The sequence below is a fragment of the Carcharhinus amblyrhynchos genome, chromosome 4, assembly GCF_965287045.1.
Source record: "Carcharhinus amblyrhynchos chromosome 4, sCarAmb.v2.hapA, whole genome shotgun sequence".
NCBI classification, from domain to species: domain Eukaryota; kingdom Metazoa; phylum Chordata; class Chondrichthyes; order Carcharhiniformes; family Carcharhinidae; genus Carcharhinus; species Carcharhinus amblyrhynchos.
Window position 1 is genome coordinate 98,313,298 of NC_137327.1, and position 21,808 is coordinate 98,335,105.

Consider the following 21,808-nt stretch of genomic DNA (forward strand, 5'->3'; position numbering starts at 1 on the left):
TCAGCACTAGACTCTCTAATTCTCACCTCTCATGCAAATCAAACCATGCCAACTCATGCCCCAATCCACCACAAGCCTCTTTATAGTGCCTTTCTCAATTTAATCCCAGCTCATGCCCCCCAAACCCCCACCATTGCCTTTACACCCTCTGTATCAAATCACTCAGAATATCACATCATAATGGTTCGATGGGTTTAAAAATAGTGTGGCGAGGGGTTGGGAATCAGACCGATGGGTCAGCAAGTGTAGATACTGGGGATGGCTATGAGACCAAGCTAGCTAAGAGGAAGAGCAGGCTGGGGGAGGTGGAATTCAGTGGGTCTAGAATGCATCTGCTTCAATGCAATAAGTATAACAGGTCAGGCAGATGGACTTAAAGCTTGACTCATACTCAAAACTTGGATGTGATTGCAGTAACGGAGATTTGGCTGAAAGAGGGACAGGATTGGCAGCTAAATGTTCCAGAATATAGGTGTTACGGACAAGACAGACGGGAAGGCAAAAAAGAGGTGGGGGAGTTGCAATACTGGTTAGGAAACATTTTACAGCTGTACAGAGGGAGGACACCTTGGAAGAATCATGTAACGTGACACTGTGGGTAGCACTCAGTAACAGGAAGGGGGCAATCACTATGATGGGAGTGTACTACATGCCTCCCAATAGCTCACAGCGAATTGAAGAATGGATATGCAAGCAGACTCTGGACAGAGGTAGAAATAGTGGGATTATTGTAGTGGGAGGCTAATTTTCCTCATATTGACTGAAAATTAGGGGTCTAGAGGGTGAGGAATTTGTTAAGTATATCCAGGAAGGTTTTTTGGAACAATATGTAGATAGTCCAACTAGAGAGGGGGTTATACTGAAATTAATACTAGGGAATGTGTCCGGCCAGGTCAAAGTTGCAGTGGGGGAACATGTGATGAACAGTAACCATAATTCTGTAAGTTTTCAGATACTCATAGAAATGGATAAGTGTTGTCCTAGGGTTACGGTGCTAAATCGGGGTGGGGGGGGGCTAACTACAACCAAATTAGGCAAGATTTGGAAGCTGTTTGAGAGTAAATCCACATTTGGCATGTGGGAGTCTTTTAAGGAGCAGCTGATTGGAGAGCTGGACAGGCATGTGTCTGTGAAAAGGAAGGACAGGAAAGGCAGGATTCAGGAACCGTTGATGACCAGGGAAATTGCGAGTCTAGTCAAAAAAAGGACGCACAGACAAGTCTAGGCAACTAAAAACAGATGAAGCACTTGAAGAGTACAAGGAGAGCAAAAGAGAGCTCAAGCTGGGAGTTAGGAGGGCAAAAAGGAGTCACGAAATGTCCATGACAGCCAGGATTGAGGAGAATCCCAACGCATTTCTTACATATATTAGGAACAAGAGGATAGCTATAGAAAGAGTTGGTCCACTCAAGGACAGAGGGAAATTATGCGTAGAACCAAAGGAAGGATCCTTAATGAGTACTTTGCATCAGCATTCATGAAGGAAGGGACACATTGACTGATGGTGTCTTACAGTGGTATGTAAACACTCTAGAGCAAGTGTTAGGTGTGTTCAAAAGCATCAAGGTCAACAAATCCCCAGGGACAGATGGCATCTATCCTAGACTACTGAGAGAGACAAGAGAGGAAATTGCTGGGCCTCTAACAGAAATCTCTGTTTCCTCGTTAGCCACAGGTGAGGTCCCAGAGGATTGGATAGCAAATGTTGTCCCATTATTTAAGAGTAGCAGCAAGGGTAACTCGGGTAATTGCAGGCCAGTGAGCTTGACTTCAGTGATTGTGAAATTTTTGAAGAGGATTCTTAGAGTAAGGTCTATAGACATTCGGAACGGAATGGTCTTATTAGGTGATAGACAGCATGGTTTTATACAAGAGAGATCATGTCTCATTAATTGGATTGAATTTTTTGAGAAAGTGCAAAAATGACTGACGAGGGGAAGGCCATGGATGTCATCAACATGGACTTCAGTAAAGCATTTCACAAGGTCCCTCATGACAGGCTGGTGCAGAAGGTTAAATCACACGGGATCAAGGGTGAACTAGCTAAATGGATTCAGAACTAGCCTGGCCATCGAAGACAGATTGTAGCAATGGAAGGGTGTTTTTTCTGAATGAAGGTCTGTAACTAGTGATATTCTGCAGGGATCAGTGCTGGATACTATATATACTATATATAGAAATGATTTGGAAGAAAATCTGGTTAGTAAGTTTGCAGATGATACTAAGATTGGTAGAATTGTGGATAGTGATGAAGATTGCCAGATAATACAGCAGGATACAGGTAGGCTGGAAAATTGGGCAGAGAAATGGCAGATGGAATTTTGTCCGGACAAATGCGAGGTGGTGCATTTTGGTAGACCCAATTCAAGTGCTACAAAATAAATGGCAGAACCATCAGGAACATAGACACACAGATTTGGGAGTACAAGTCCACAGATCCTTAAAAGTGACAGCACAGGTGGAAAAGGTAGTGAAGAAAGCATATGGCATGCTTATTTTCATCAGCCGAGGCATTGAGTATAGAAGTTGGCAAATTATGTTACAGTTATGTAAAATATTGGTTAGGCCACATTTGGAATACTGTATTCAATTCTGGTTGCCAGAAGGACACGGAGGGAGTACAGAAAAGGTTTACCAGGATGTTGCCTATATAAGGGGAGAGTGAATAAACTGGGATTGTTCTCCCTGGAAAGATGGAGGCTGAGGGACATAAGAACATAAGAACATAAAAGACAGTAGGACTAGGGGGCACAGCCTCAAGATAAAGGGGGGGCGGTTTAGAACGGAGTTGAGGAGGAACTTCTTCACTCAAAGGGTGGTGAATCTCTGGAATTCTCTGCCCGTTGAAGTGGTGGAGGCTGCCTCCCACTTCAACGGGCAGAGAATTCCAGATATTCACCACCCTTTGAGTGAAGAAGTTCCTCCTCAACTCCGTTCTAAACCGCCCCCCCTTTATCTTGAGGCTGTGCCCCCTAGTCCTACTGTCTTTTTTGAGCGGGAAGAGTCTCTCCACCTCTATCCTATCCATCCCATTCATCATCTTATGCGTCTCAATGAGATCTCCCCTCATTCTTCTAAACTCTAACGAGTACAAGCCTAGTTTATTCAGCCTCTCCTCATAGCTCAACCCCTTCAACTCCGGTATCATCCTCGTAAACCTCCTCTGCACTCCCTCCAAGGCCAAAATATCCTTGCGCAGGTGCGGCGCCCAAAACTGCACACAGTACTCCAGCTGCGGCCTCACCAATGCCCTATACAGCTGCAGCAAGACTTCCCTACTTTTATATTCAATCCCCCTCGCTATGAAGGCCAGCATCCCATTCGCCTTCCTGACCACCTGCTGCACTTGCAGGCTGGGTTTTTGCGACTCATGCACAAGGACCCCGAGGTCCCTCTGCACCGTCGCCTGCTGCAGTTTTTCGCCACGTAAGTAATAGTCCTTCCTACCATTCTTCCTACCAAAGTGGACCACCTCACACTTGCCAACATTAAATTCCATTTGCCATTTCCTGGCCCATTCGCCCAGCCTATCTAGATCCTTCTGCAGACTCTCCACACCCTCCGCACAATTTGCCTTTCCCCCAATCTTGGTGTCATCAGCAAATTTCGACACCCTACACTCGGTTCCCTCCTCCAGATCATCTATATAAATGGTAAATAGCTGAGGCCCCAGCACCGACCCCTGGGGCACCCCACTAGTCACCAACCGCCAATCCGAATAGCACCCATTGACCCCCACTCTCTGCCTCCTATTTGACAACCAATCCTCTATCCACGCTAACACCCTACCCCCAACTCCATGTCCTCTGACCTTCTGCAGTAACCTCTTGTGAGGTACCTTATCAAACGCCTTCTGAAAATCCAGAAAGACCACATCCACCGGCTCTCCTCTATCCACCGCCCTAGACACATCCTCATAGAACTCCAGTAAATTTGTCAGACACGACTTCCCTTTAATGAAACCGTGTTGCGTCTGCCCTATCAAGCAATTCCCTTCAAGATGCCTCGCAATTTCCTCCTTAATGATGGATTCTAACATTTTACCTACCACAGACGTTAAACTAACCGGCCTATAATTCCCCGCCTTTTGCCTGGCACCCTTCTTAAACAACGGCGTAACATTAGCCGTTTTCCAATCTTCCGGCACTTCCCCGGAATCCAGCGACGTCTGGAAAATAACCACCAAGGCATCCACTATAACCTCCGCCATTTCTTTCAGAACCCTCGGATGCATTCAACCTGATAGAAATTCATAAAAATTTTGAAATACATTGAGAAAGGTAAACAGTTGGAAGCTTTTTCCCCCTCAGGCAGAAATGACAATTACAAAGGGGGGAAAGGTTCAGTGGAGGGGTGCGGGTGAAGTTTTATTTTAAACAGAGGGAAGTGGGGGCCTGAAATGCATTGCTAAGTGAGCTGGTTGAGGCAGACATGTTAGCCACATTTAAGAATTATCCGGATAGACACACGAACAGGTGGGGAAGTCGAGAGATACAGGCGAATGGTCTGGAAAGGACAATGCGATTGGCACAGGCTTGATGGGCTGAAGGGCCTGTTCCTGTGCAGTAATGTTCTTTGGTTTAGCTTTAATCAACTAACAGAGACATTGTTTCAAATTGATCAAGATTGTAAATAACTATTCCAGTTATACAACATTTTAAAAAGACAGACAGTATGGAAAAGAAGCATGGACAAAAACTAGGAGCAGGAGTAGGTTACTCAGCCCCTCCAGCCTGCCCCACCATTCATATGTGTTTCAATCGGGCCACTTTTACTTCCCTAAACTTCAAAAGGTACTTGAAAATAAAGGATGTCATAAGGACAATAGCGAGAAAAGATCTTAGGGGTCGAGATTTGGAATACAAAAAGTCACAAAATACTTGGGAGTAGTTGGGAACAGCTTATAGGCCCCCTAATAGTAGTTATACCATTGGGCCGAGCAATAAACAATAAGAGCTTGTTATGTAGAAAACGTTATAGTTGGGGAGGGAGTTAATCTTCATATAGAGCGACTAATAAAATTGGCAAAAGGTGCCCTGAATGAATACTCTTTAGTATTTTTTGAGACAGTTTCCTGGAGCACTATGTTGTGGAATCAACTAGGGATAAAGCTATCTTAGATTTTCGACTGCAATGACGCAGGGTTAATTAGTGCACTATAAAAGATCAGCTGGGAAATAGCATTCATAACACCACTGAATTCTGTATAAAATTTAGAAATAAACTGCAATCACAAACAAAACCGATTACATGGGCATAAGGGGAGAACTGGCTAATTTGATTGGGCAAATAAACTAAAAGCTGAGGTAAATAAATAGTGGGCAACATTTATGGCCTTCAAGCCCTCATCAAAAGCTACAAAAAGCATCTTTGCCAGGGGCTCCTGCATGCCAAAAAAACCTTTTAAATTGAAATTAATACAAATTATTTTGAATAATTACCCACCATCGGCAACTATCCAACATAATTCTCCTGCCATTTTACATCTCCAACTGCAAGAAAGTTTGAGAAAACATTCTCCATGGTCACCCCCTTCCGATTCCTCCAACTGCACCCTATTTCTCCTTATTGCCTCCGATGTTAACTCTTGTCAAACCATCCAAACTTACACCCTTTTCCATTCCTAACTGACCTCGAGCAGGTGGTGGTGAGCCACCACCTTGAACTACTGTGGTCTATGTAGTGTAGGTACACTCAGAGGCATGATCATATTGAATGGTGGGGTAGGCTCGATGGGCTGTTTGGTTTTCTCCTGCTCATATTTCTTATGATATTACAATTGTGCATTTATTACACAATCATTTGAAATTGAATGGCTTCATGTTTTGTAAATAATGTGCAATTGCCAAGTAATTTCCCTCCAATTGGTTCCAAAACCCTCCAAACAGATTTCAACAATCGTATTACAAAATGGTTCATGTCTGAACACCATCATGCGTTAACATTTGCCATTGCTTTCCTCCTGCTGTAAATTTCAATGCCTCTCTCTCGTTCCCCACTTCTCTCTCCCACTCCCTTAACTTAACACCACTCCAGCAGCCAGCTGTACCGTAATCCTGTGCTGAAACAGAGATGCTCTATCTTATGCCAACATTGCATCCAAAGCAAAACACAAGAGAAGCTTGCTGCACAAAGCTCGCAGTCACCCCAGCGCAACCGAGATTATTTTACACCTTTTAAAAAATATATACATTAACCCTTGTGTTGCATTAATTTGAGGGGAAAAAAATGACCTTATCTTGCTCTCTCCCCTTTAATACAGTAAAACACCAACACAACTGGAAAACAAAAGGAACGTTTCCCTGCTGAGATTAAGTACTCTCTTGATATCGGAACTGGAAATTACAGATTTTACTCAAAGTAGTGCTACAGTGTGCTAAGATTTCTGATGCTGTGGAATCAATTCCATTTATGTTGCAGGACAGATTAGGTAGCACAGACAATAAACAACTGTGCAAAAGCTGCATGTGCAGAATTTTTGAAAGCTGCACTTTGAGCCTATCATTTCATTGCGTTGGCTTTTCTTCCTAGCTAGGGAAGGACACACAGCAAGCAGAAACTAAACAGCTGACACGTACAAGTGAGCTATGCAGAGACAACACCAGCTCATTAATATTGCAGTGCTGCTACTGAAATCGGGGCTGCTGGAGACTGTGATATTAGGGAGCACATAACGTTCAAACCAGTGAAAAGACATGTATATCGTTAATGTCTCCTGGCACAAAAACTAATCTAGATTTTTTTTTAAAATGTGCTATTGTTTCACCACATGTACAAATAGTACATATGGATAAGGCCCAGAACTCAAACAAATACTTGCTCACAATGAACAGCAGGCCAATTAGCATCTGCAAGAAAGACTGGCCAACATTTCTGATTTTGACAGAAGGCCACAGCAATCTGTCATCTCCTTCAACATTTATTTTATATTTTGGATTTCTCATCTTTACAGGTTTTTTTTTTAAAAAGCCAACACTCAAATCCCATAAGACTAAGACCCAACCAGAAGGAAACCTGAACAGAAAGACAGAAGGTAGACATTCTCACCTCACAGCACTTCCAGGTGCAAGTGCTGAATCCTGTTAAGCAGTGACAACAGTACAGGCTGAAGCTTTGCAAGAAAACTAAGCATTTCACAAACAAACTCCATTTGTGACTAATTTTCTTGAAAGCAGAATTGCAATAATTGTCCATTCCATATCTATTACAATTTGCAGGTGTCAGTTATCGTTACTAGTGTTAGGATTTACTCCTTAACAATATAACCTTCACTATAAGCTTGTTTTTTTCATTGAGCTGCAAACTTCCTTTTTTCCCTTACCAATCACCTTGGCTTTCTTGCTTTTTTACTTCTAAACATTTTGCATCTCTGACTTTCCACCAGTGCTCCTGTTCAATGTCTTATCAAGTTCATTTACTCTCAAAAGAATTCAGTTCCAAATATGTCTCTACCACGAGGCTTGTTCACACAGCCACACCCTGCTCCCTCACTGGCTAACGCAGCTGATCTTTGCTGGTCTCTGTTTTTCCCTTTCAAAATTCACTTACACAATCCTTACACTTCACTTATGAATGCTCCCAGATTCCAAGATACCAAACCTAAGTTCTCCAATAAATTAAACTTTTTGACTTCATTAGTTTGGCAGTCCAAACTGTCTTTCAATACCCATTTGTCCTTTTCTATTGCATTGCTCCCAAGTCTTTTACCTTCCCCAAGCCTCCTTTTTTAAAATAGGTTTGTCTGCTTCCAAGAAACAAAGAAAAGTACAGCACAGGAACAGGCCCTATGGCCTTCCAAGTCTGTACTGACCGTACTGCCCGTCTGAACTAAAACCCCCTACCCTTCCGGGGACCATATCCCTCTATTCCCATCCTAATCATCAAGATGCCCCATAGAAGTCACTATCGTATCTGCAAACATACTTCCACCCTACCCATCTTCTTCAGATGCTGATTGGAAATTTTTCTTGGTTTTGATTTTCAAAATGTTATCTGAGCCTAATCTGCATATTTAAAGTAAAACCCCGGCTGCTTTCTCACACCAAAGCAAGATAGTGATCCACAAAAACAGGTGGGGTCAGCCTCACAGGGCATTTTAACTCCCCACCCATTCCATTTCTCGAAGGTTTGCCAGGACGGGTGTAAAATTTGCTTTCATTTACTTTTTTTAAAAAAAATCACACCCCCTTAAACTGGCAATTCTCACTGGGATGCACTTACACAGGCACCAACCATCTTCTGGCACCTCATCCAAACTGGCAATTCACCTTGAATCTCCTCACACTAAATGAGCTATTTGACCATAGGATGCATTACAGCAGTACTTAACCCTGCCACACCCACTGCCCACATTTCTCAAGGCGCGGTTGTTAATTAAATCTTGTCCAATGTTCTCCTCCCTAGCCGAAGGGAATCAAAGCTGATTGTGTTGTTCAGACAACTTGTTGAGCTCAATTAACTCAGCACAGAATAGAAATCGAACCTTGGACTGTGAAGCTCCGTATCACTTATCACTGTATCCACTCCATGAACCACTGACGCAATCTGCCTTTGTTTTGACCAAGCTGACCCATTATACAGCTTTATTCCTTGAAGCAACTTATTTTGCACCTGAGCTTCTTTTCTTCTCAACGTTTAAGTTTCTGCTTCCTCTATGTATTTTTGATTCCCTTCATAGGCCCGTCCTTGATATTAGTGAATTTGTCCTGCTCGGTCTTTCACCTTTACTTTTCCTTGGAACCCATCACTTCTTTCTGTCACCCAGCATTGTGATCTCCTGTCAATTGCTCTTTTATGTTCTTGTCTCTCTAAAATAGGCAACCAAAAGGGCTATTCACCTTGAGCATCCAGCCTGACTCTGCCCAAAATGGACTTCTGCCTTATTGCCGCTATTTGTCACAAAGCTGCGTTCCTTTATGTTTGAAAGTATGATTTTCAACTTTCAACTGACTGGAAATTTTTGCAATTTAAAGTGAGATAGAACAGCTAGTTAAAAAAATGCAAGGTAGCTTCGAAGGTGAAGATGAGAAACAAACAAATCATCCTCAGGGAAGTGTGAAGAGAGAGGCATTTCCTATAATTCTGAGGCCTATTAAAGCTCATAAATGTCTTAGGAAAAGGCATTAAAATGAAATTGAGACATTAAAATAATGGCTGCCACAGACAGGTCCAAACTCTTGGAAATACACGATGGGTGGAATATTTCAATGCCAGGCTGCAGCCACTGAGAGATTAAGAATGTTTTCCAGCAGAGGACATGGGCTGAAAACTGAGCTCTCTCTCCCTTCTTTAGAATAAGTGTATTTATTACCTAGTTCAGAAACCAACTTTATTCGAAATCTACCAGTGAACTCAGATCTCGTCATACATGCAACATCTTTGACATCTAATCCCATCTGTGAAACCAGCACCCCTAAATTAACCGCAACATTTAAAAACCTATGCCTCAAGGACAATTAAAAGACATTCAACCATATATTCTTCTAACTTTTTTTTATTGCACTCCGACTTCCCTTATTTCTAATACGCATAGGTGCATGATGTTTTGCATTTTTTATTGTATTTATTCTTGGGTTTAGTGGTTCATAAATTTGCTCTGTAACTTAAGAAAGCCTCGTTTCCTTGGCCCCTTCTTGCTCACTGCTTAAATAGTTAAACGCGTTCGGATTTGGAAAAAGCATATCTTCGTGAAAAAGTAACTTAAACAAAGAACAATACAGCACAGGAAACAGGCCCTTCGGCCCTCCCAGCCTGTGCTGTATCAGTACAACTAAACCATTTGTTTGTATCCCTCCATTCCCAGTCTGTTCATGTGGCTATCCAGGTAAGTCTTAAATGATTCTGGCGTGTCCACCTCCACTATCCTGCCTGGCAGTGCATTCCAGGCCCCCACCACCCTCTGTGTAAAATACGTCCCTCTGATATCCGAGTTAAACCTTGCCCCCTTCACCTTGAACTTGAGCCCTCCTGATCATCACCTCCAATCTGGGAAAAAGCTTCCCACTGTTCACCCTATCTACACCCTTCATAATTTTATACAGCTCTATTAGGTCTCCCCTCATTCTGTCTTTCCAGGGAGAACAACCCCAGTTTACCCACTCTCTCCTCATAGCTAAGACTCTCCATAGCAGGCAACATCCTGGTAAACCTTTTCTGTACTCTGTCCAAAGCCTCCATGTCCTTCGCTGGACGTGGAGGTCACAGCAAAACCTTTGCTGTGACCACCTGAGGAACTACTGGACAGTGACAGCCAGTTCACTCCTCACCTGATCACAACGTACTGAACACCCACCTGACCCTGGATGGAATACACCAGTAAAATGCTGCAATGGGAAATAAAAACTTCAGGAATGGCAGCATTATTTCAGGTTGCTTAGCTTTCATCAGAATCTCTGACAAAAGGTCATCAGTGGCACAGTGGTTAGCACTGCTGCTCCACAGCACCAGGGACCCGGGTTCGATTCCCGGCTTGGGTCACCATCTGTGTGGAGTTTGCATGTTCTCCCCATGTCTGCGTGGATTTCCACCAGGTGCTCGGGTTTCCTCAGTCTGAAAAGACATGGTGGTGAGGTGCAGTGCCTCAGTTTACCTGAACGGGTGTTGGAGTGTGGCAACTAGGGGATTTTTACAGTAACTTCATTGCAGTGTTAATGTAAGCCTACTTGTGACTAATAAATAAATAAATAAATAAATAAACAAACAAACAAACAAACAACTTAAGACAACCTGAAACAATAACTCTGTTTCTTTCTCCACAATTGCAGAATTCTTCCAGAGCGCCAAGCCCCTCATTTAGGATCAGGACAATTTTCGACCTACTTTGCTTCAAGTGGGAATTGAGGCCTAATTACTGCTTGCCAATTGTGAACAAACTACACAAGGCATTTGACTTTACCTGAAAGAGACACTCTTCTTTTTCATTTTCAGTGTGACAGAAAGACGCCAAAGGCAAAGCAGAAGAGCAATATCACCTGAGAAACACGTTAAAAGGAAAGAGGTTGGAAAAAAAAACTCAGCACATACTGGTCAGGTGGATGCAGCAGAAATAACGGATTCCTGTTTGAAGGGGGAAGTCCCACCTCAGTCTTTAACCAATCTGTCCTTTCCAAATACTGACCAGGCTACTGAGAAAACTTCCAGTTACTATATGAAAAGATAACACCTTTTCCAAGAAACGTTCAACATGACCTTTTTAAAAGGCAGTCAGCCTACCCATAATCAAAACACTGCCTCATGGAAACACAACCAAAAATTATATACGAAATGGTCTTGTAGACCCCAGAATTCCAGCTCTAGAACACTCCTGACAACCACTGCTTGCCAAGTTTCTACCTCAGAAACTTTCCAGATTGAAGACATTGGATGGAATCTCCTGCACCTCCACTGGTGTGTTTGATAGTGGGCATGATGGGAGAATATGGCAAGAGGATCAGAAATCAGTTTCACATAGGTGGGAATTTACAATAGGATCTTCCACTGGTGCTCACCACGGCAAGTCGGAAAACCCACCAAAGGACGGAGTGAGTCTCACTGGCACCCTGCTCATTAGGATGGTGATGAAGGCCTGCGTCCCCATGCCAGAATCTGTGATGCCAGCAGGACAACATGCCAACGTGAAATACATCCATACAACATGGGGTGCAGATGTCAAGACACATTTGAATAAGGCCTGGGACAGCCTGCAGAGTTCAGAACGAGGTGACACGCAACCCTGGAACACAACACCAGTGAGTCAGGCGAGCAACTGCAGTTGGCCCTCAGATCAGATGTCCTGGAGCAAGTCCATCTACCAGCCTGGGAATGTTCTTGGAGATCCATCTTCCCATCGTCTCCAGAGGTCCATCTCCCATTCTAAGAGTGCTCCCGGAGATCTATCTTCACTTTCAGGTGGTCCACCTTCCTTCTCCAGTGGTGGGTCAGTGACACTGGGAGCCTTTTCAATATAGCACTTGGACACAATGATGGGACTTCGCACCATTCAATCCTGTCCTGTCACCAAATAGTGCGAAACATCCAGGTGCATAATTAACGAGTTGGGGCTTTTGGCACGTTTCATCACCAGCTGGCACAGCGGAAACTCTCCACATTCCTGCCCCTGCAATGGCAGTTAGTTTCAAAATGGGAGAAGTCTGCCCATTGTATTGCTTGGATCTCCTCTCTTGGGAAGTCTTCTAACAGGGCTTCTTCCTGGTCGATTTTGGAGAAACTGATAATTAACAAGGTGGCAAGCACTAAAGGAAAACTCACCCTCCCCAAACTCAGGTATTACTATTTGCCAGATCAACCATGCAACACAATTGCTCAAATCATTACCTCTATTTCAACCTTTGGCTAGACAAGACCACCAAAGCCAACAACAATATGGAGGTTTATAAGAGACCAAAGAGGACCTTTCCAACTCTACAGCCCAAGTAAACTTAGTATGTCCAATCAGGAATATATTCTTCTTGCAATTCACAAGTTAGTGAAACTGTTGGCACACAGCTACTAGATGATGCATTCCTGGCAGTTATGCAGCGTGACTGTTTCTACAATAAGGGTGAAACAACTTTGGGATATGGTCCAGAAGGGGACATGTAAGGACTCCACCCAAATTCAAAATATTAGACAGTCTGGAATCATTTTCTGGAAACTCACGCAACTCACCACAGAGTGAAGTCAGATTGAAATCTCATTCTCCTTTTTCCCATTGGGGAGTATACTGAGTTGGTTCTATGACATGAGAGTAGTCAATATTTACCTGATTTGTTTTTTTTTCCCTCTGGTGGAGCAGGTTTGATGGGCCAAATGGCCTACTCCTGCTCCTATTACTTATTAATGTTTATATTCAAATTAGCGAAATTGATCAACAGGTTTCAAAAGGCTCACACTGGCACAAAAAAAAACTGATATTTCAAAAGGAACACAGATAGATCTAATTACTCTAAGAGCGTATGAAAGATAAAAAGAACCTGTAAATACCAATGCAGTCCTTTCAGAGGAAGACATTGGTGCTTACTGACAGTGTGGTAGACATGGTTCAGCCCAACATCTCACACAATTGCAGGGAGAAAATAAAAACTTAAACACAGAAAACCAGAGTACAGAAGATTAGAAATTACTAAAGGAAGCTATGAGTGCTAGTGACGTGACATTTATTTTTAGCAGCATTTAGTAGCCAAGTACACATTCCCCTCAGGAACACATGATTATTTTGATATTATTGGGTGCTTTGCAAGCACTTAAAGCTTTTAATCAATTGTCTTTTACACCAGTAATGATTTTTTCCCCTGCCAGGATTCTATTCTAAATAAGAAAATAAGAGTAATTGTAGGATCTCTAACCAACTTTATAGGTTTCAGGTCCTCTCATTCAGAGCCTATACAGCCTGTTAATTTTATAGTGTACAGTCAGAATAAATCAAACTTTATAAACACAGTAAGCAGGAAAGGAATATACTATAATAAATAATAGCACTGAAAAGTATGTTGCACATCATCCCTCTGTACGCTATACGAATGGCAGCGGCATTAGTCCTTTTAAATAGCAAATACCATTTAAACACATTAAACATACAAAAATCCCTTTCAGTGGTGACTGGAAAGATCATTATACAGAGTTAGTCATTGTAAGAATTCAGCAACAAGAAGATTGGAAGGAACTACTGGGAAATACTGTAGACATCACAATCTCGCCAAGATAAAGGCAAAAGAACAGGACTCGGTTGATGCAAAATTCTTAAGAGTTGCTCAGAGTACGAATTGTAAGGGGAGTCATATTATAAAGGGGAGTCAGGGGCAATACCATTTGTGATGATAGAGAAGGCAGTAATTTCTGGGATGACCACATCCGAAAGGGAAACATGATAAAACTATTTGCATTTTATTACAAAAAGTACTGAAGTCAGGAGAAAAAATTCCAGCAACACTTTAGAATTTTTTTAAATATTAAATTAAAATAATAGAAAACTTAAACATACTGGATTACATTTACATAGCTATTAGTCTTACAAATATTCCCCAAACTATTTCTACTTAAGACTCAAAGAAACACCCTTTTTCAGGCAACAGTCCCTATAAATTCTTAATCTATAAAAATTCCGATAATATTATAAAACACCCACTGTGATTCTCAGGAAGGTATTTCATAGTACTTCTCTCTCGCTCCCATTTGATAATGGAATCCAAGGCTTGTAATAAAATCCTACTTTCTAGAACAAAGACATTTCTCTGGGTGTGGCTAGATGCTGCTTACTTCACAGGTCTATCCCAACACAGCACACTGTTCAAGGTATATATGGCCACTCTTCTCATATTGCTTTCACTCTTTCCTTGATTATATTTTTTATCTTTAATTATTCATAATTTTCTTCGGAAATTACATTTCCTAGAATATAAAAATATTTCATGTTGTCTTTATGATCACTACTTTTGGAGAAAATGAACTTAACTTTGCTTATTCATTTGCCAGTTACAAACTTCTTGTTATTTCTATTTGAAATTCAATGGCTAGACATCCAAATCTTCACTTATCCCTAACTACTAATTTTTATTCCTTGCTGTTTATTTGCATCTAAATCTTAACTTTGCCTTGGGTGACTGTCTGAAGTTTACATGTTCTCCCAGTGTTTGCGTGGGATTCCTCCAGGTGCTCTGGTTTCCTTCCATAGTCCAAAGATGTACAGGTTAGGTCATTGCAAATATTATGGGGTTAGAGGGAAATGGTTGGGGGGAGGGGGGTGGAAGGCTGGGTAAGATACTCTGTCGGAAAGTTGGTGCAGACTCGATATGCCAAATGACCTCCCTCTGCACTATAAGGATTCAATGATCTCCACTTTAATTGCCTGCCTTTACACCGAACCCTTTTAAAATTATTAAACTTTGCAGTCTGTCTTCAATTTAAATTAGTCACACACACTACACATACGTTTGGCTTATCATAGCGGAGGGGTGGTAGTGCAAACAAAGACACCAATTTAACATTCTCTGCCTAGAGTTTAAATATCTTTTTAACCATATTCTTCCCTCTTTGGTCTCCAGTCCTACAACTCCTTCATGAATTTTCCCTTTATCCACTCTGGCTCCTTGTACACCCCTTCCTATTCACTTCTCTCTCCCACCACACACACACACACACACACACACACACACACACACACACACACACACACACACACACACACACACACACACACACACACACACACACCGGCCCCAACCCCTGCCACCACAGCCACAGGTTCTGGAATTCCCTGCCTTCTGCTTCTTTCAGGTATTTCTAAAAAAAATCATATCTTCAACCAAGCTTTTGATCAGCCCCTCCTACTATTTCCTTCTTTAGCTTGGCAGTCTTGTGTTTCTTCATCCCTCTCTGAAGAGCTTCAGGAAATGTTTTTAATGTAGAAACATTCTGGATGTATGATCACAGACATCAATGTAGATCTCTGCCACATCCCACAGGTAACTGTGCACTGTGCATCACACAGGTGCCGTTCACACCAAGGCTGGACAATGCATCAGATTTCCCGTCTTGCAGCCACAGACTTTGGTACAAACTCTCTCCCGCCTCCATGGCCACCTATAAATCTGCTTCATACAATCGGCGAGTCTGACTCCATCACATCCCCACCGCCCCGGAATGGAAGTGAGTGTAACTGGCCCCTTTAAAACAAGACAGATCAACCAAGTCAGGAAATTTCTTGACCCAAATAACCCAAGCAGGTAGTGAAAATCCTTCTCTGAGCTTATCATAAAGACAATACACATCTCTGTAAACTGTGATCAGTGCTCCTTCCACTCACATTGTCAGCCACTTCAGGTCTTGAACAGCAGGTTAGGTGTAAGGATTTGCATTCTAACCAGTAATTTTTGAACTGTCTGTGCTTTATATGCTCTGTCTGAGGCCAGAACTATCCATTCACCTGACGAAGAGGGAAGCCTCGAAAGCTTGTGAGTCTATTATCAAATAAATCGGTTGGACTAAAACCTGGTGTTGTCAGACTTTTTACTTATCATAAATGCCATCCCTTTTGCTCTCTTGCTATCAGAATTAGTTTCAGGTTCACAACTTCTCACTGTTTCTGTTTTTTCTAAAGAGATATTAGATGATTCTCAGAAATTACTTTAAATTAATGCCAATGCCCCAAAATTGAAACACAGGTTTCCTGAGTTCCCTTCCACAGAGATCTCATTGAAAACTTTAATTGGAGACTACTCTTCAATTTTACTCTATCAATGAAATATGAGCTCCCTACTGGTTAATTTCATTGCCAAGTAATCCATTATGAGAAGTCAGGGGTTAGATTGAGCAGCCTGTTAGAAATCTATTAGGAAGTGGTCCCAATTGTAGTTGAGTTTTTTTGCACAGGACAATATTATTTGACAATGCAAAAGCAGACCATTCAGCCCATCAGTTTACTCAGTACTAACTTTGGTGTTAATAGGTTTATAATTAGTCTCTAAGATGTTCTACAATAGTTCAACATTTGCCCGATTTAGAGTATCTGGGCTTTACAGACAAGGAAGGACCTAGATTCAAAAAAAAAACATTGACTGATCTTCACCAGAGTAGCAGTTGGAACACTGGAATTAGTCCTGATTTACCTCAGTGTCCCAGATTCATTTGATGGTGTTGAGCAAGGTGGAGCACCAACTGGAGGACTCTGATTACTGCACTTTCTTTCAGATTAACTACATATGATAGTATCCTTAGTACTGTCCTTCAGACAGTCTAAAGACCAAATCACAACGTGAATGGGAACAGTGAACAAAATCAAAAGCCCACTTTCTTCTGCAAGCTTTGTACCAGTATGGACAACCGTTGGGAATATTAGCCTGGGTAAGTGGACAAATCTTTCCATAATACTCATGTGGGTTGCTGTTTCTTCATACCGAATCGCCTGATAACTACTCAATTGGTTTGATCCAGTTTCCTAACAGATTCTGCACTGTCCTTGGTACTCATGGGCACATTACAATTACATCAGTTGGCACCATGAAGATGGATGAGGATGCAAAACAATGGAATTTTGCACAATGCACGGAAAACAAAAAAAAAATCAATAAGTGCTCCAAGATCCGACTCACCGTAAGTGCAATATAAATTAAACCTCTCAGATTATATCTACAGAAGACTAGAATTCAATAAAATGGCACAAGAAAACAGAAGTAGCATAAATGTGTTTCCAAGTTGCAAACATGCACCCAGTTAAACGCTATTCTTCCAAACTCCATTCATGCAAAATGAGCAACTCAGGAGTTGCCCCCAGCTCCGAGCAGATTATTGGACAGCAAACATATTGCCCAACCAACGTCCCCTGCCCCAGAGAAGGATAAGGTTGATAAACAGTAGTGGGAGCTACATTCATGTTCCCAGGGGGAATACTTCTAACAACAAAAAGCATAGACACTATATGCTTGCGCAACACTAATAAAATAAACACAATCTGTGCCAGCACATTTATACCTGTCACAGAGATTGTAAACCCAGTCACTGCAAAACAAAGCTTGATAGCAGTTCTCTTAGAGAAGGCTCATCGCATTGCTACATGCTTACTCGCATGCAAACATATGTGGATGCAGGGCACACAGCAATAGTTACTGCTGCTATAATCCACCCGTTTATTATAGAACTTGCTCCTTCCTATTGCACTGAGATAACTGAGGAAGTAAAATACTTCATTTTTCCGAGCCCCTCTTCAAACACTCCAGCTGCAATGCAGAGCAAAAGCACTACTCAGTCATCACCATTTTTTTAAAAAAGATTAAGTGTGCAGTAACATCGCCCTGGGGAATGGCAAAGACGGCAGGGTGATTGTAACCATTTTAATCAGGCAATTGAGGTCGGCCTGCTTGTACATGAACTCCCTGATTAAGGGCCTGTCTGCCCCTCTACTGCGGCTATATTCACGGCCAGATGTCCCTGGCAAGAGAGCATGCAGTGTCCGAGGGCACTGTTAATGCCTTTTGTGCCCACTGGGGTGTATTACTGATCCCTTTAAATCACACTATAATTTGACGTTTGAATTTTTCTTTCTGATTTGTCTTTTGCTTTGGGTGGTTCCCCTCCTTTAGGGAGCTGCCCCCTTTAAATTGTCCCCGAGTTAGTTTGATTTAGTTTATTTGGTTGGATCACAAAAGAAGTCCCTGATTAAGGGCCAAATTGTTAGCCCGATCAGGGAGTCCCATGCTCTGTACAGAAACAGGAGTGTCAGTTCCTCTGGCACTCTGGATGAAGACTGCAGACTGAGCGTGCTCTGTATAGGGTTGTTGGATCTTGTAAATGAAGGAATTTAGGTGAAGGGACTTCCGCCTCTGGGGACTTTTTATAGTGATGGTGGTGGTGGTGGTGAGGTGGGGATGTGAACTTCAACGTACTATAACATTGAAGATACTACTTCAAATCGACTAAAATCCAAAGGACTGATCGAACAGCCCCAGCCTTTCCCTTTCAGTTTAAAGATCAGTTGCAATCCCAGGCCAGAGCAGATCAGGCCACACCACCCAGTTGTTACAAATGCAAATGTTAATTAACAAAGTATCGACTCGAATGGAAACACAGAACTTATAAACGGCATCACAACACACTGATATCATTGCCTCTTTCTGCCCTCGCCTTTGTTGGCTGAACTGTCAAAAGCCGATCTACTTGTTTACTTTGAATAGCTTTTCCTTAACAAATTGAGTTAGTTGCCTTTTACTGGAAGGGTGCAACAACCTCACAGTGTACTCAAATCTAAACAGTATCTGGAATCAGAAACAATATATTTTGCCTACCCAAACATTTCAAAGAGAAATCAAATTCAAATCATTTCCCTCATGATAAAGTTCAGCAGCAGAGTGATTAGTTATCAATCACATTTATTCGTGGCCTCGACCAGAGGATGGGAAATAAACTGCATTTTGAAAGGAGTAGGAAGGCTGCATTACTGAATTGTCCATTTACCCACAATCGCACATCACTACTGCCAGAGAGAGAGTGGTAATACACTGATCAACCCCCTTTGTGGCATTGACACGTTGAATAAAATCCAAGGGGGTTCGCGTGCACAGGCACAAATCCTGTTATCGCCAGAGGCAAGAAAGAGAGAGAGAGAGAGAGAGAGAGAGAGAGGGGCCAGACCATGTTCTGCGCCAGGGAGAACGCATTTTGAGATTCTCTCTGCCCCCGGCCAGCAATGTAATCTGGTTCACACCCAGCACCCATTGACATATTCAGATTTGGTTTAAGCCGAATGCACCTGGCCCTTGAATTCTCCCACCCAACAGTGCAACATAAAGCTGCCAGGACTACTACTGGTGTCCAAAAACAGAGACCATACAAGATGACCAGGCCACTGAAGCCCTGACGTGATCGAGGCATGGCTGGAAAGTGCCCTGGCACTGCCAGCTTGCCAACCTGCTGTGCCAGGCTGGAACTGCCAGGAGTCAGGACCTGATGAGGGGCCTGAAAGGGGTAAGGCCTGAGGTGAGTGAATGAGTGAGTAAGCACGAGCCCCAGACAAGTAGGGGGAAGTTGCCCCTCCATGGTCGAGGGATGGGGTGTTCCACATGTCTGTGGAAGTTCACAATGGCAGTGGGGGGGGGGAGGAGGACCATCAACTTTACTTTGAGATCAGGGAACCCTTTCAAAGGGGTACCTCGATTGCCAAGGCTCCAGTCTTGCTGAGATCTTTTGGTCCCACACATTCTTCTCAGTGCAAATCTTCCCAATCTCCAACGACATGTGGAATGTGATCGGGATCCCACTTCCCATTAGAGACCACACTTAAAAATCTTTGGGAAGAATTAGGCCCCAAATGTAGAATTCAGGTGAAACAAGGTTGGAGCATGAGGAATAATTAGACACATATGATAGAATCCCTACAGTGCAGAAGAAGGCCATTCAACCCATCGATTCTTCATCAACAATAATCCCACCCACAGCCTATCCCAGTAGCCCTACATATTTACCCTGCTAGTTTCCCTGGCACCAAGGTCAATTTAGCATGGCCAATCAACCTAACCCACACACCATGGCATGTGGGAGAAGGCCAAAGGAACCCCATATGGAATTCAGCCTCCATTTTGGTCACACATTCTGTCTGGATTTTTATATAATGCTTCAGTTTATACACATTGTTAAATAGCAAACACATTTCAGAAGTAAAATTGTTTGGAATATAGTAATTTCTCAGCAGTTCAGGCCAGAATACACAAAAAAAGTGAGGCACTACAGTATAAAAAGATACAGTGTCAATATTCACATAGGTAACTTCCATTATAAAAGATGGGCACAGGAATTTATAATAAATATCCATGGCAACAGAAATAAAGCTTTGCAGATAGGAATCAAACACGAATATACAAAATATTGTTCATATTAAATATAGTACAAAGGGTTTTGGGAAATGCTATGAATCTATTGTAATCCAATTGTCTGACTGGTTCCCGACTCTCCTGAATGCATTAACTAATGGCCAGTTGTGGTTCTACAGATGTCAGCAGCTCTCTAACTGTGTGTTCTTCATTTACATGGCCTAAAAATGATGGTCAATGAGGAGGTTCCGATAAGATTTTCCTGTACTGGTGTGTACTCTGTACTGAAAAAAAGTGACTACACCGGTTTCAGATTTCACTCTTGGCCACAGTTAAGTATCTCACGGTTTGGGCTATTCTATATTGCTGTTGAGAAAATACTCATCAGAAGAAAGATATTTTAGAGTCAGCTGAAAGAGTTCATGATTTCTAAATTATTTTGTTAATAACAAATCAAGAGCCAAAAAAGCTATTTAATTAGACACTGAATCCAGTGTTTGAGACTGCAATTCTATAAAAGATGTTACATTTTTTCCATTACCATGAATATATTTTACCATAATCTCTTTCTGGATTAGACTTCTTCACAAAAAGCTGCACTAAAAAAAAGTGAAAATTTAATATTTAGTTAGAGTACAATATGAAAGAAACCATACTAAACCTAACTAAATCTTTGGTTAGAAATTGAGTACTTCAAGCAATTTCTGTTTATATGGTTAGAAGTTACTTCAGTTTTGAGTGATTTACTTCAAAACAGGAGTCAAAGTCACAGGTTCATGAAGATAATACCAGGGATGCAGGGCTAATAGAATAACTCTTTCAGCAAACAGCACAGGCACAATGGGCCGAATGCCAGTATTCTCTGCTATCCCATAGTTAGATAAAAATTAAAATATGGACACTTGTATTAAAGATGGTTAACAAGAAGTCTAATAAGTATGTTGAAAATTATAAAGGGTTACAGTACTGGGGAAAATTAATTTCCCCATTAGTGAGTCAGTAACTAGTTGGTGCAAATTAAGTCATAAATAAGAAAATCCTAAAATACAATTTCCTGAATCGCCTACTTCCTGCGACTGCGAAAATCCTCCTAGAGATGCAATGTGGCTACAGATCTTCCCGAGGAACATCCAACATGGTCTTTGTTGCTGAACAAATCCAAGAAAAATCTTGAGAAAAAAGCTAGGAACTCTTCATCGTATTTAGTGCCCTAACCAAAACATTTGACTCAGTAAAAACAATACCAATTGCAATTCAGAAATATTCCATTGTCTATGTGCACTTTTGCCAAGCTGATACCAGGGGAGCTCCCAAGGAGATTCGCCTCGGGTGGGGTCAAGAGCATAAAATTAAAAGAATCACCATATTAGACCAGCTTCTCCATGAGAGTCAGATTATAGCCTTCCATCAGTTTATTAACAAAAGCACCACATGATTAATACCACTACCTTCAAATTAAATGATACTTCCAGAGCCTGGTAGTACTCTGCCAACTTCAGGAGGCATCAATCCCTTTGGACTTTCTCCTCCAATTC

At 42.0% G+C, this 21,808-nt stretch overlaps 1 protein-coding gene across 10 annotated transcripts in view; it reads right to left on the reverse strand.

The window, feature by feature from the left end:
* The window catches only part of LOC145342237 (Krueppel-like factor 8), a 174,392-nt gene that overhangs the window by 75,449 nt on the left and 77,135 nt on the right, over positions 1–21,808 (reverse strand). The window contains exon 1 of one of the 10 annotated variants that reach the window (XM_080187630.1): positions 21,722–21,740. The exons of 7 other annotated variants lie outside the window; for them this stretch is intronic. The gene's annotated coding sequence lies outside the window, so the exon portion shown is untranslated. Of the gene's footprint in view, positions 1–7,321; positions 7,348–21,721; positions 21,741–21,808 lie in introns of those variants that run through there. 2 more of the 10 variants (XM_080187631.1, XM_080187627.1) reach the window with 2 other exon arrangements.